The 8,034-nt window shown below is 46.9% G+C and overlaps 1 long non-coding RNA gene across 1 annotated transcript; it reads right to left on the bottom strand.

Moving 5' to 3' along the window:
* Positions 1-3,854: 3,854 nt before the first annotated feature.
* LOC136568811 (uncharacterized) lies at positions 3,855-6,516 on the bottom strand. The gene is made up of 2 exons (XR_010785283.1): positions 6,089-6,516; positions 3,855-4,704 (listed from the first exon to the last, which is right to left on the bottom strand). It is a non-coding gene; the product is annotated as an uncharacterized lncRNA (long non-coding RNA).
* Between the last annotated feature and the right edge of the window lie 1,518 nt (positions 6,517-8,034).

Raw genomic sequence — 8,034 nt, 5'->3', positions numbered from 1 at the left:
CAATGTCATATAGCAATTGCCGTATCTGAAACTTCTGAAAGCCCTGTACCTAATCATCAGGCAAAACATGGCAATTTAAGGTGCATTAATGTGATCCTGCATGCACAGTACAGGAGTAAATATCTTAGACACCATCAAGAAGTCCAGAAGAAATCATCATATTTCATATTAACTAAGCATATTTTGTGTGAGAAAAGATGAAGTAGCAGTGAGAAGATAAGCTATTAAAAACTTCATTATAAATCCAGGCTTATAACCCATGAAATCCAAAGCTACTGCAGAAAAAAGGTACTTCATATAAACTGAAGCATATACAATTTAATTAATCCTAAAAATAGGAGATATTTTAGAAAAACATAGACCTCTCAAGCTCCAGAGCTGCTATATGATTAGAAGTAACAAACATATTTTCATAAAAAAGGGGGGAAAGAAGACCAAACAAACAAGAATACATCCAGAAAAAAAAGACAAAATAAACCTTTCTTCATTCCAGGAAGATTGTTTAGGAACAGAGTTAATCCATACACACTAGAAAATAAAACTGAATATAAATACAATTAAACAAATCTCACTCAATTTGATAATGGAGACCAAAACACAAACAAACATACAGGCCATTGAATAATGTATGCTGTTCTTCCACTCCAGAGAGAATATTAATACATGTAAGACTAAAAATGTTATTTGTAGCTGGCTTCTAAAAATAGAACAAGTTGTTTTCAAGAAGCATAACTAGGAGAAGAAATTAAGATGTTTAGATTCCTAAGTAATGCTTCAATTTTCACTCTCAGTGGACTTGTGCTAAAACCATCCCAAAGATTTTGACAGCTTGGCCTCAGCACGAACAGTGCTTCTGTCAATTCTCAACAGTATTTGGTTAGTGGATGGGAGGATTGGCAAGGATGGGAGGATTTTGAACACATCCACGTGTGCCAGTTTCTCATCTCAGCCCTTGGACTTTTTGCTTAGACTGTCAATATGAAGACAAAAGAAAGCCTGGGGACTTATCCACTTGTATACCCACATTTTCTGTCTGGATCACTAAAGAGCCCAAACCCACGAAAAGCTGTGTTATCCCGCCACCAATCCACAGAGCCATATAGGCAAGGACTGAATGTTTTCACTTAACACACTTCAAGTGGTTAATCCCATTTTGCATCTCTCTGCAACACCACCATTCCCAGTCCAGGTTAATAATTTTAAGTGTTAGCACCTACCAATGAAAATTCAGCACAAGAACAGTGCTGATGTGTCACCACAGCAACAGTTATTTATGAACTTATGAACTTAACAACTCTTGGCTGCCAAGGGCCATTTGGAGAGCCTCTGTTCCCCTTCAGTGTGGGGACACTTACAGGTGCCTCAGAAACTCTTAAGTTAAATTGACATCAGCAGAATGAAAAAACCCAATCAGACCCTATTGTATTGCACTAAATAGTTTATTTAGTTGGTTTTGTACTGAGTGTTTGGTGGTTTGCACTGATCACATGGTCTGTCCCATTTCCCTTTTCCCCCCAAAAGCCCCGGTGGTAATGGCTTGTCCCAGGTTTACTCCTCCCTCACCCTTTCCTCACTTGTATCCCATTGGCTGAGGCCCCCTTCTTCCACCATCCATCCCCTGAGCTTAAATCTCCTGGGAGGAGACCCCTGAAGTCTTTCTTTTCCTTGGGAAGTCGCCTGGATCCCGAGGTGACTCCTATCAAGGAATGAAATAGGACTTTGGTCCCGAGGAGAAGAGTGCCTCCTGTCTTTTACTTTTGTCCTTGTAAAGGCTGCAAGGGGCCAAGGGTCCAGAGCTAGCTGGATCAGACCCAAACGGCCCCAGGAGGGATCAGCCTTTACAAGACCCCGCTAACTTACGAGAATTATTGTCTGCAAATGTGAGGATGAGTCTGTTTCTGCTAAGGACACCATCTATGGACATCCAGAAGGGATGAAAGCAGTTAAGAGAATTTTCAAAAGTAACCAAGAGCTAAGCAAACCTAAGGAAGTTTAATGCCCAAGCACAGTACATTACGCAGTCAGCCAGCTCATCTACATCAGATCTGCAATGCAGAATTGCCCATGTATCAGATATCAAGATAGTACTAGCATCCACAACATTCTCCTTCTAACCAGCAAGGCCTTTGAGATGCACTAACCAGAAGCATTTAACCTTTCCTTACACAGGTTTTTCTTTTATTGTCTCTGAGCAATCCAACACAAGGAAAGACATGGAGGAAAGCTAATCCCCAGTGAAAACTCAGAGCATGAGGCAAAATCACAGCCCTCCCTCCTCAAAAGGATTCTGAAAGCTGGCTAGGAATAACAGAATATAGGTAGGAGGATGTTTTTCTCTTTGGGGCAGATGGGGGGTTCCCTCTGCAGGCAGAATGGACGCATGATTTCCAGCTAGGAAGGGGTTGGTCACACTTAGGGATGACTCATCTTTCCAGATCAAATACTGATAAGGCTCTGTGGACAGTAGGCTGTAAATTGCTTTAGGATGCTCTAAGATTAAATACCATACTATAAATTATTCTAATCACTGGGTGTGGATTTATGAACTGCAGGACAGAAAACAGCTCCATCCTGTCAAAGGAATAGCTTCTTAAAATAAAAATCTTAGCTAAACCCAGCAGTCCTGCAGTCTATTAACAGACAAGTCATACTAGTCTATCTTTCTTTCATTTCTTGTGCCTCTCCCCAGGACATTTGTGTACCCCTGTGTGTGCTATTTCTAGTGACTGTTCAGGAACAAGTCTAACAAGTAGACTACATTATGCCACCATTAAAAGCTGTCATTTTATAAAAACAAATTTCCTGGGATTGTATAAATTATTCCATTGACTGGCATGTCAAGACTTTTGTGCTGATGATTTTCTGTGTCAGCCTGTTAGCTGTTTAATGTTAATGTGAGTCTTACCAGCATCCTTGGCCCAGCCCTAGGGCTGAAGGCTGCTTGAAAGGCAGAAGCATATGCAGGCTGAGCTCTATAAGCAGCTGAGTCACAGGCTGCAGGAGGTACCTCCAGGCCTACAGTAACAGACCTGTAGAGCCCCTCTTCTAAAATCTGTTGCTTAAGTAGTGCATCTCACAGGAAAGAAAGTTTGTAATCCCATTTCCAGTAGCCACTCAGAGTAACCATTGAACACTTTTAGTGACCCATCAGAAATTGCCAGCAAACGCTATGCTTGGCAAAAGACTAGAAAGGGAACTTGTAGGCTTACCCCTCTCATCTTATATTGCAAGAACGTGCATTCATGCAGACATACCTCACAGCCAACAATGGATCTTCTGAATTTGCCCATTTATTTCTCCTAATGCCACAAAGAAGAAAGAAAAATCAAGTGAAAACAAGTTCCACAATTTCCTCACACACTGTGGGAACCAGCAGGCTTTAAAAAAGCTCCAGACAAACAAAAAAACCGCACAAAGTTTTAAGGTGTTTTCTCCAATTACATTAATAAATAGCAATAATCTTTCCCTGTTAATCTTTAGCATATCCCCATATCCCTTACTTATAGCATTCCCCCATATCCTACCCCAGTCTCTTCATCTTCAGGGCAAAGGGTCAAACTAGTTATGTGCTCTTCCATATCTTTTCTTGCTCTTCTAAATATTTTTTAAGACAGTTGTTAGGACTGGCTACAGTGTTCAGGAGGTGGGTTAAACAACTGACATATACAGCCACAGAACAGATGTTTAACTACCTTTCCCTACAATTCTTAACTGCTGCATACTCGCCAGGCAGCCTATGAAATATCCACAGTACCCTCAATGTTGCCGCCACTTGGGGCGTGGCGTCCCGGGTCGAGGATGGTTTAGTGGCGGCGCCTCTGCCACATGGGCCAAGCACATTGCATACACCAATGTGGTGGACAGTAACTGGCCTTTATTAACGGTTAGACAGGGTCTTTTATAACAGGGGGTAACGGTCAGTAACAGTAAAAGGGGAGGGGTTCTGCGTGACCTCGCGATATCTCAAAACCTCGCGATATTTCCCCACATTTCCCCCCCCTTTTATGACCAGTTAAAAACATAAAGCAAAACTGACAAGTAGGAAACATGTGTAACTGGCAAAATGCAATTAACTTGAACAACATAACACAACTGCAATAAACTTGTAACTGCAAATGTTTAACAAACAAAAGGCTAACTATCTCTAACTGCTTTTTTCTAAAAAAAACCAACACAAACGTCTTTAAAATGTAAGGCGATCATTCATGGGACTGACTGAACCCTGCCTTTGAATATCTTTGTAGGATCTCCTTTTTTTTGTTTGTTTGTTTGGGGTTATTTTTTGTTGTTGGTGGTTTTTTGTTTGTTTGTTTTAGTTGACCTCCTAGGACTGAATTATTTTCCCAGAGTCTGCAACCTATTTGATCTTAAACTAGAGAGGATTTGGAGAGTCCATGTCCAGACTTATGTTCCCTCCAAATCGCCCTTTGATCCTCTGACGCAGGGAAGAACTCTGGGTTACTTGGCATTCCATCCAAGTAGAGCCAGAACCTGGCCAGAGCTTGAACTCTACTGGATGGATACCTCAACATTTTTGCTGAGCTGTTTATCCCCCCCGTCCTTCTTTGTGCCAGCCGCTCCTTTAGTTTGGTCACTGAGTTCTTTCACGACCCTGGTATGGTCTGCCATCGGGCTGCTTGATGATTCGTTGTGGCCTTTAGGAAGCGAGGTATACAGGCCGCGGGGGCGTCTGAGGATTCAGTCCTGCAAAACAAACTTTACAAATTTCATTAGTTTTTGCCCTGAAGGTACGGTTTCATCAACTTAAGCAGGCACCATTTGATTTTACTATTTTTCTTGACGGCTGCGTACCCTCGCCCTGTGAGTACCAGTCTCCAACCCTGTACTGAAGGAGGAACTGGTTGACGGTTGGGGCTGTTAGGTCAAAACCCAGCACTTTGAGAAGCAAGTGTTCCGTTCTTAGCAGCTGCTTCTTTGTGTAGGTATCATCTGTTACATAGACAAATTCATACTGATGATGCAGTTGGGCACTTCATTTTTTCTACATGAAGTGATGGTGTTTTCAAAGCCAGAAAAGTGACTGATAACAGCAGCACCCTGGCCGCCGGGCCACTGCTGCTGCTGCCTGTTCTCCGTCAGCACCCCCAGCATGGCCCAGCCGCCGCTGCTGCGGAGGGCGGCGGGGCAGGACTCCCGCTGCCCCGCACGTCTCTGCTCTCCAGTGCGATGCATCGCCCCGACATCGGTACCGCGCTGCCCGGCTCCGCTCGCCACCAGCCCACGGAAGGGTCCGGCCGCCCCGCGCCGCCCAGGCTGCCTGCCGGCCCTGCGTAGGCGCGGCCCCTGGAGGCAGCGGCTGTTGGCCGCGGCTGGTTGGGAGGCCGGCGGCTCAACCCCCGGCGCACCGCTTCGCCAGCCCCGCCAGCTGCGGGCCGCCATGGTGACACCGCCCCTTCTGGGGCTCGTCACCCTGCGTCGCGTAAGGCGGAGGCCTCGCGCAGGCTCCCTTGGACTCTGAGTCAATGGCGGCGCCCCGCGCTTCCCAGCTAACGGTGGGGCCCCACGGCCCCGAGTTAACGGCGGGGCTCCGCGCCTCTGAGCTAACGACCGCGCTCTCTGCCACCAAACTAACGGCCGCACCCCGCGCCTCTGAACCAACAGCCATGCTCTGCGCCTCTGAGTTAATGGCCGCGTTCTGCACTTCCTCTAGCAGCCCGTCCCAAAATGACCGCTTTTTCCCCGTAGATGGGGTGCCTGGGCTCGGGAGCTGCGAAGAGCGCTCCCGCGGCTGCGAATCCCCACACTCAGCGGACCCACGATCGTCCGCACCCTGCCGGGGACCCTCCCACAAGCAGTCCTGGGTGGCCTTCCACTTTCCCCGCTCCCGCTGGACCGGCTGAGCCTTTTTCAGTGCCCTCATGACCCTGCCCCATGAGTTTAGACTCCGCCCCGAGCCTGAGGACATGGCCTCCTCCGCTAGGGCCCCAGTACAACCATCCCATACTTCCGGGCAGAAGATATCCTCCGGATGCCTGATTACCCCAGCGCGCAGGAGCCTCGACACTGCGAGGACAAAATCTCCCGGCTCACAATCTATGCCCCAATCTCTGTGAATTTTAAAAATGACCTTAGCAAGGGGCTCCATCCTCTCCACCGCTGGCTATCGACGCGAGACTTCCTCCTTCACCAGGTCCTGGCGCGAGACTTCCTCCTTCGCCGATTCGCGACGCGAGACCTCATCTTCCGCCGGCTGCAACGCGAGCCCTCCTCCTTCGCCAATTTTCTGGCATGAGACTTCCTCCTTTGCCGCCCCGGCGTGAGCCTTCCTCCTTCGTTGGTCCTAGGCGCGAGCCTTCCTCCTTCGTCACTCCTGGCGCGAGCCCTCCTCCTTCGCCGAATGCCAGTGGGAAACCCTTCCCTCTTGCCAGTCCTCTGGGAGCGTCCTCCCCACCGGAGACAGTCCTGCTGCTCCAGCTGCCGTCCACTCGCCCAGGCAATTCCCGCTTCCCGGATTGTTCCCGGGTTTCGGCACCACTTGTTGCCGCCGCTTGGGGCGTGGCGTCCTGGGTCAAGGACGGTTCAGTGGCGGCGCCTCTGCCACATGGGCCAAGCACATTCATACACCAATGTGGTGGACAGTAACTGGCCTTTATTAATGATTAGACAGGGTCTTTTATAACAGGGGGTAACGGTCAGCAACAGTAAAAGGGGAGGGGTTCTGCATGACCTCGCGATATTTCCCCACACCTCAAAAGCTTTCCTGAACGGTAGCAAATTACAGCCCATCTGTAGCTATATCTATCCAGGCTGATCTTTTTTTCTATCCGAAGGTACTCATAAATTTCAGACATCAGTTTCCTCACATAATATCATCTGTAACAGATTCAGGTCAGTATAGACAGACAACTCCTCTCTAGGAGCTTGATCAAGGCCTAGTGCACTCATCACCCCAGCTAACAGCAGTCAGAAACTGATGCCACGTTTTAGCCTGGCTGGACAGTGGACAGTGCTGAGCGCACATTTTATTCATTCCACCTCACTTATCTCCTTTGTATGGACTGTGAGACTTTTAGGAAATAGTTCTGTCTCAGGAGTACACTGTGGAGAGTTTGTACCACTTCACTTATCCATTTAAGGTGCACACAAGGAAAAATCCAATTAAAAAAATCAATACCAAAATAACTTATACACCTCCCAACCCCAAAATACTCAGTGAGGTCCATTGGTTATATTCATTTTGCTCCGTTGCACTCAAGCACACTGAAACCTTTAGAGGGAAAATATGATAGGTGTCACAGAAACCTCAATTTAAATCAAGTACTACAGCTCTGAAGCTCCCCACCCCCTAGTAGTAGTAAGCTGAAAGCATACACACAGATGCTTAAAACAGGAGCCTATCACAGCTTTCAGATTCACTGAACATCCCTACTAAACTGTTCTTTCTTGCATCCTCCCAGCTCTATCACCAGGATCTTCCCATCCCATGCGAGTCATCAATTAGCCAACTAACACCATCTGCTGGATTTGGAAGAATAAAATTATACCAGCAACTCACTGCCAGGCAGAAAGGGAAAAAGATATCAGCCCAAACACTGAGGTGTCTGTGGCTCTGCTTTGAATTGGCCCTTCTCCCTCACCCATGCCTTATTTTTCCTTTCTTTCTGAAAGGTAAATCTGGGCTGCTGACACTAACAGGCAATCACAGACAAAAAGTCCCCAGCTCTAGAGGGGCAGATTTTACAGGGGGCTATGCCATGCACTTCTGGATCACTGACCTGTGCGCCAGCTTTACCCATTCCTGATTAAATAACACCAAAAAAAACCAAGAAAAACATACAGCTATCCTGTAAACAAGGCTTCCGCAAAGTCAGGATAGAATCCTGCAAGAGTGTAAAAATGAGCTGGCTTTCTGCTGAAATCTGGGACCTCAGTATGAGTCAGAAGCTGGGGATGCGGATCTATGCAGCAAGAGGAAGCAGCTATTCAGACATTATCTCAGACATCAGCCACTGGTTTTTAACATCCTGTACAAAGGCCAAAGGACCAGTTCTCACTGCCATGCAAACATGTACT

The sequence above is a fragment of the Molothrus aeneus genome, chromosome 2, assembly GCF_037042795.1.
Source record: "Molothrus aeneus isolate 106 chromosome 2, BPBGC_Maene_1.0, whole genome shotgun sequence".
Classification (NCBI taxonomy): Eukaryota; Metazoa; Chordata; class Aves; order Passeriformes; family Icteridae; genus Molothrus; species Molothrus aeneus.
The sequence above is the reverse complement of the archived record's forward strand: the minus strand, read 5'-3'. Positions and strand labels throughout refer to the sequence as shown.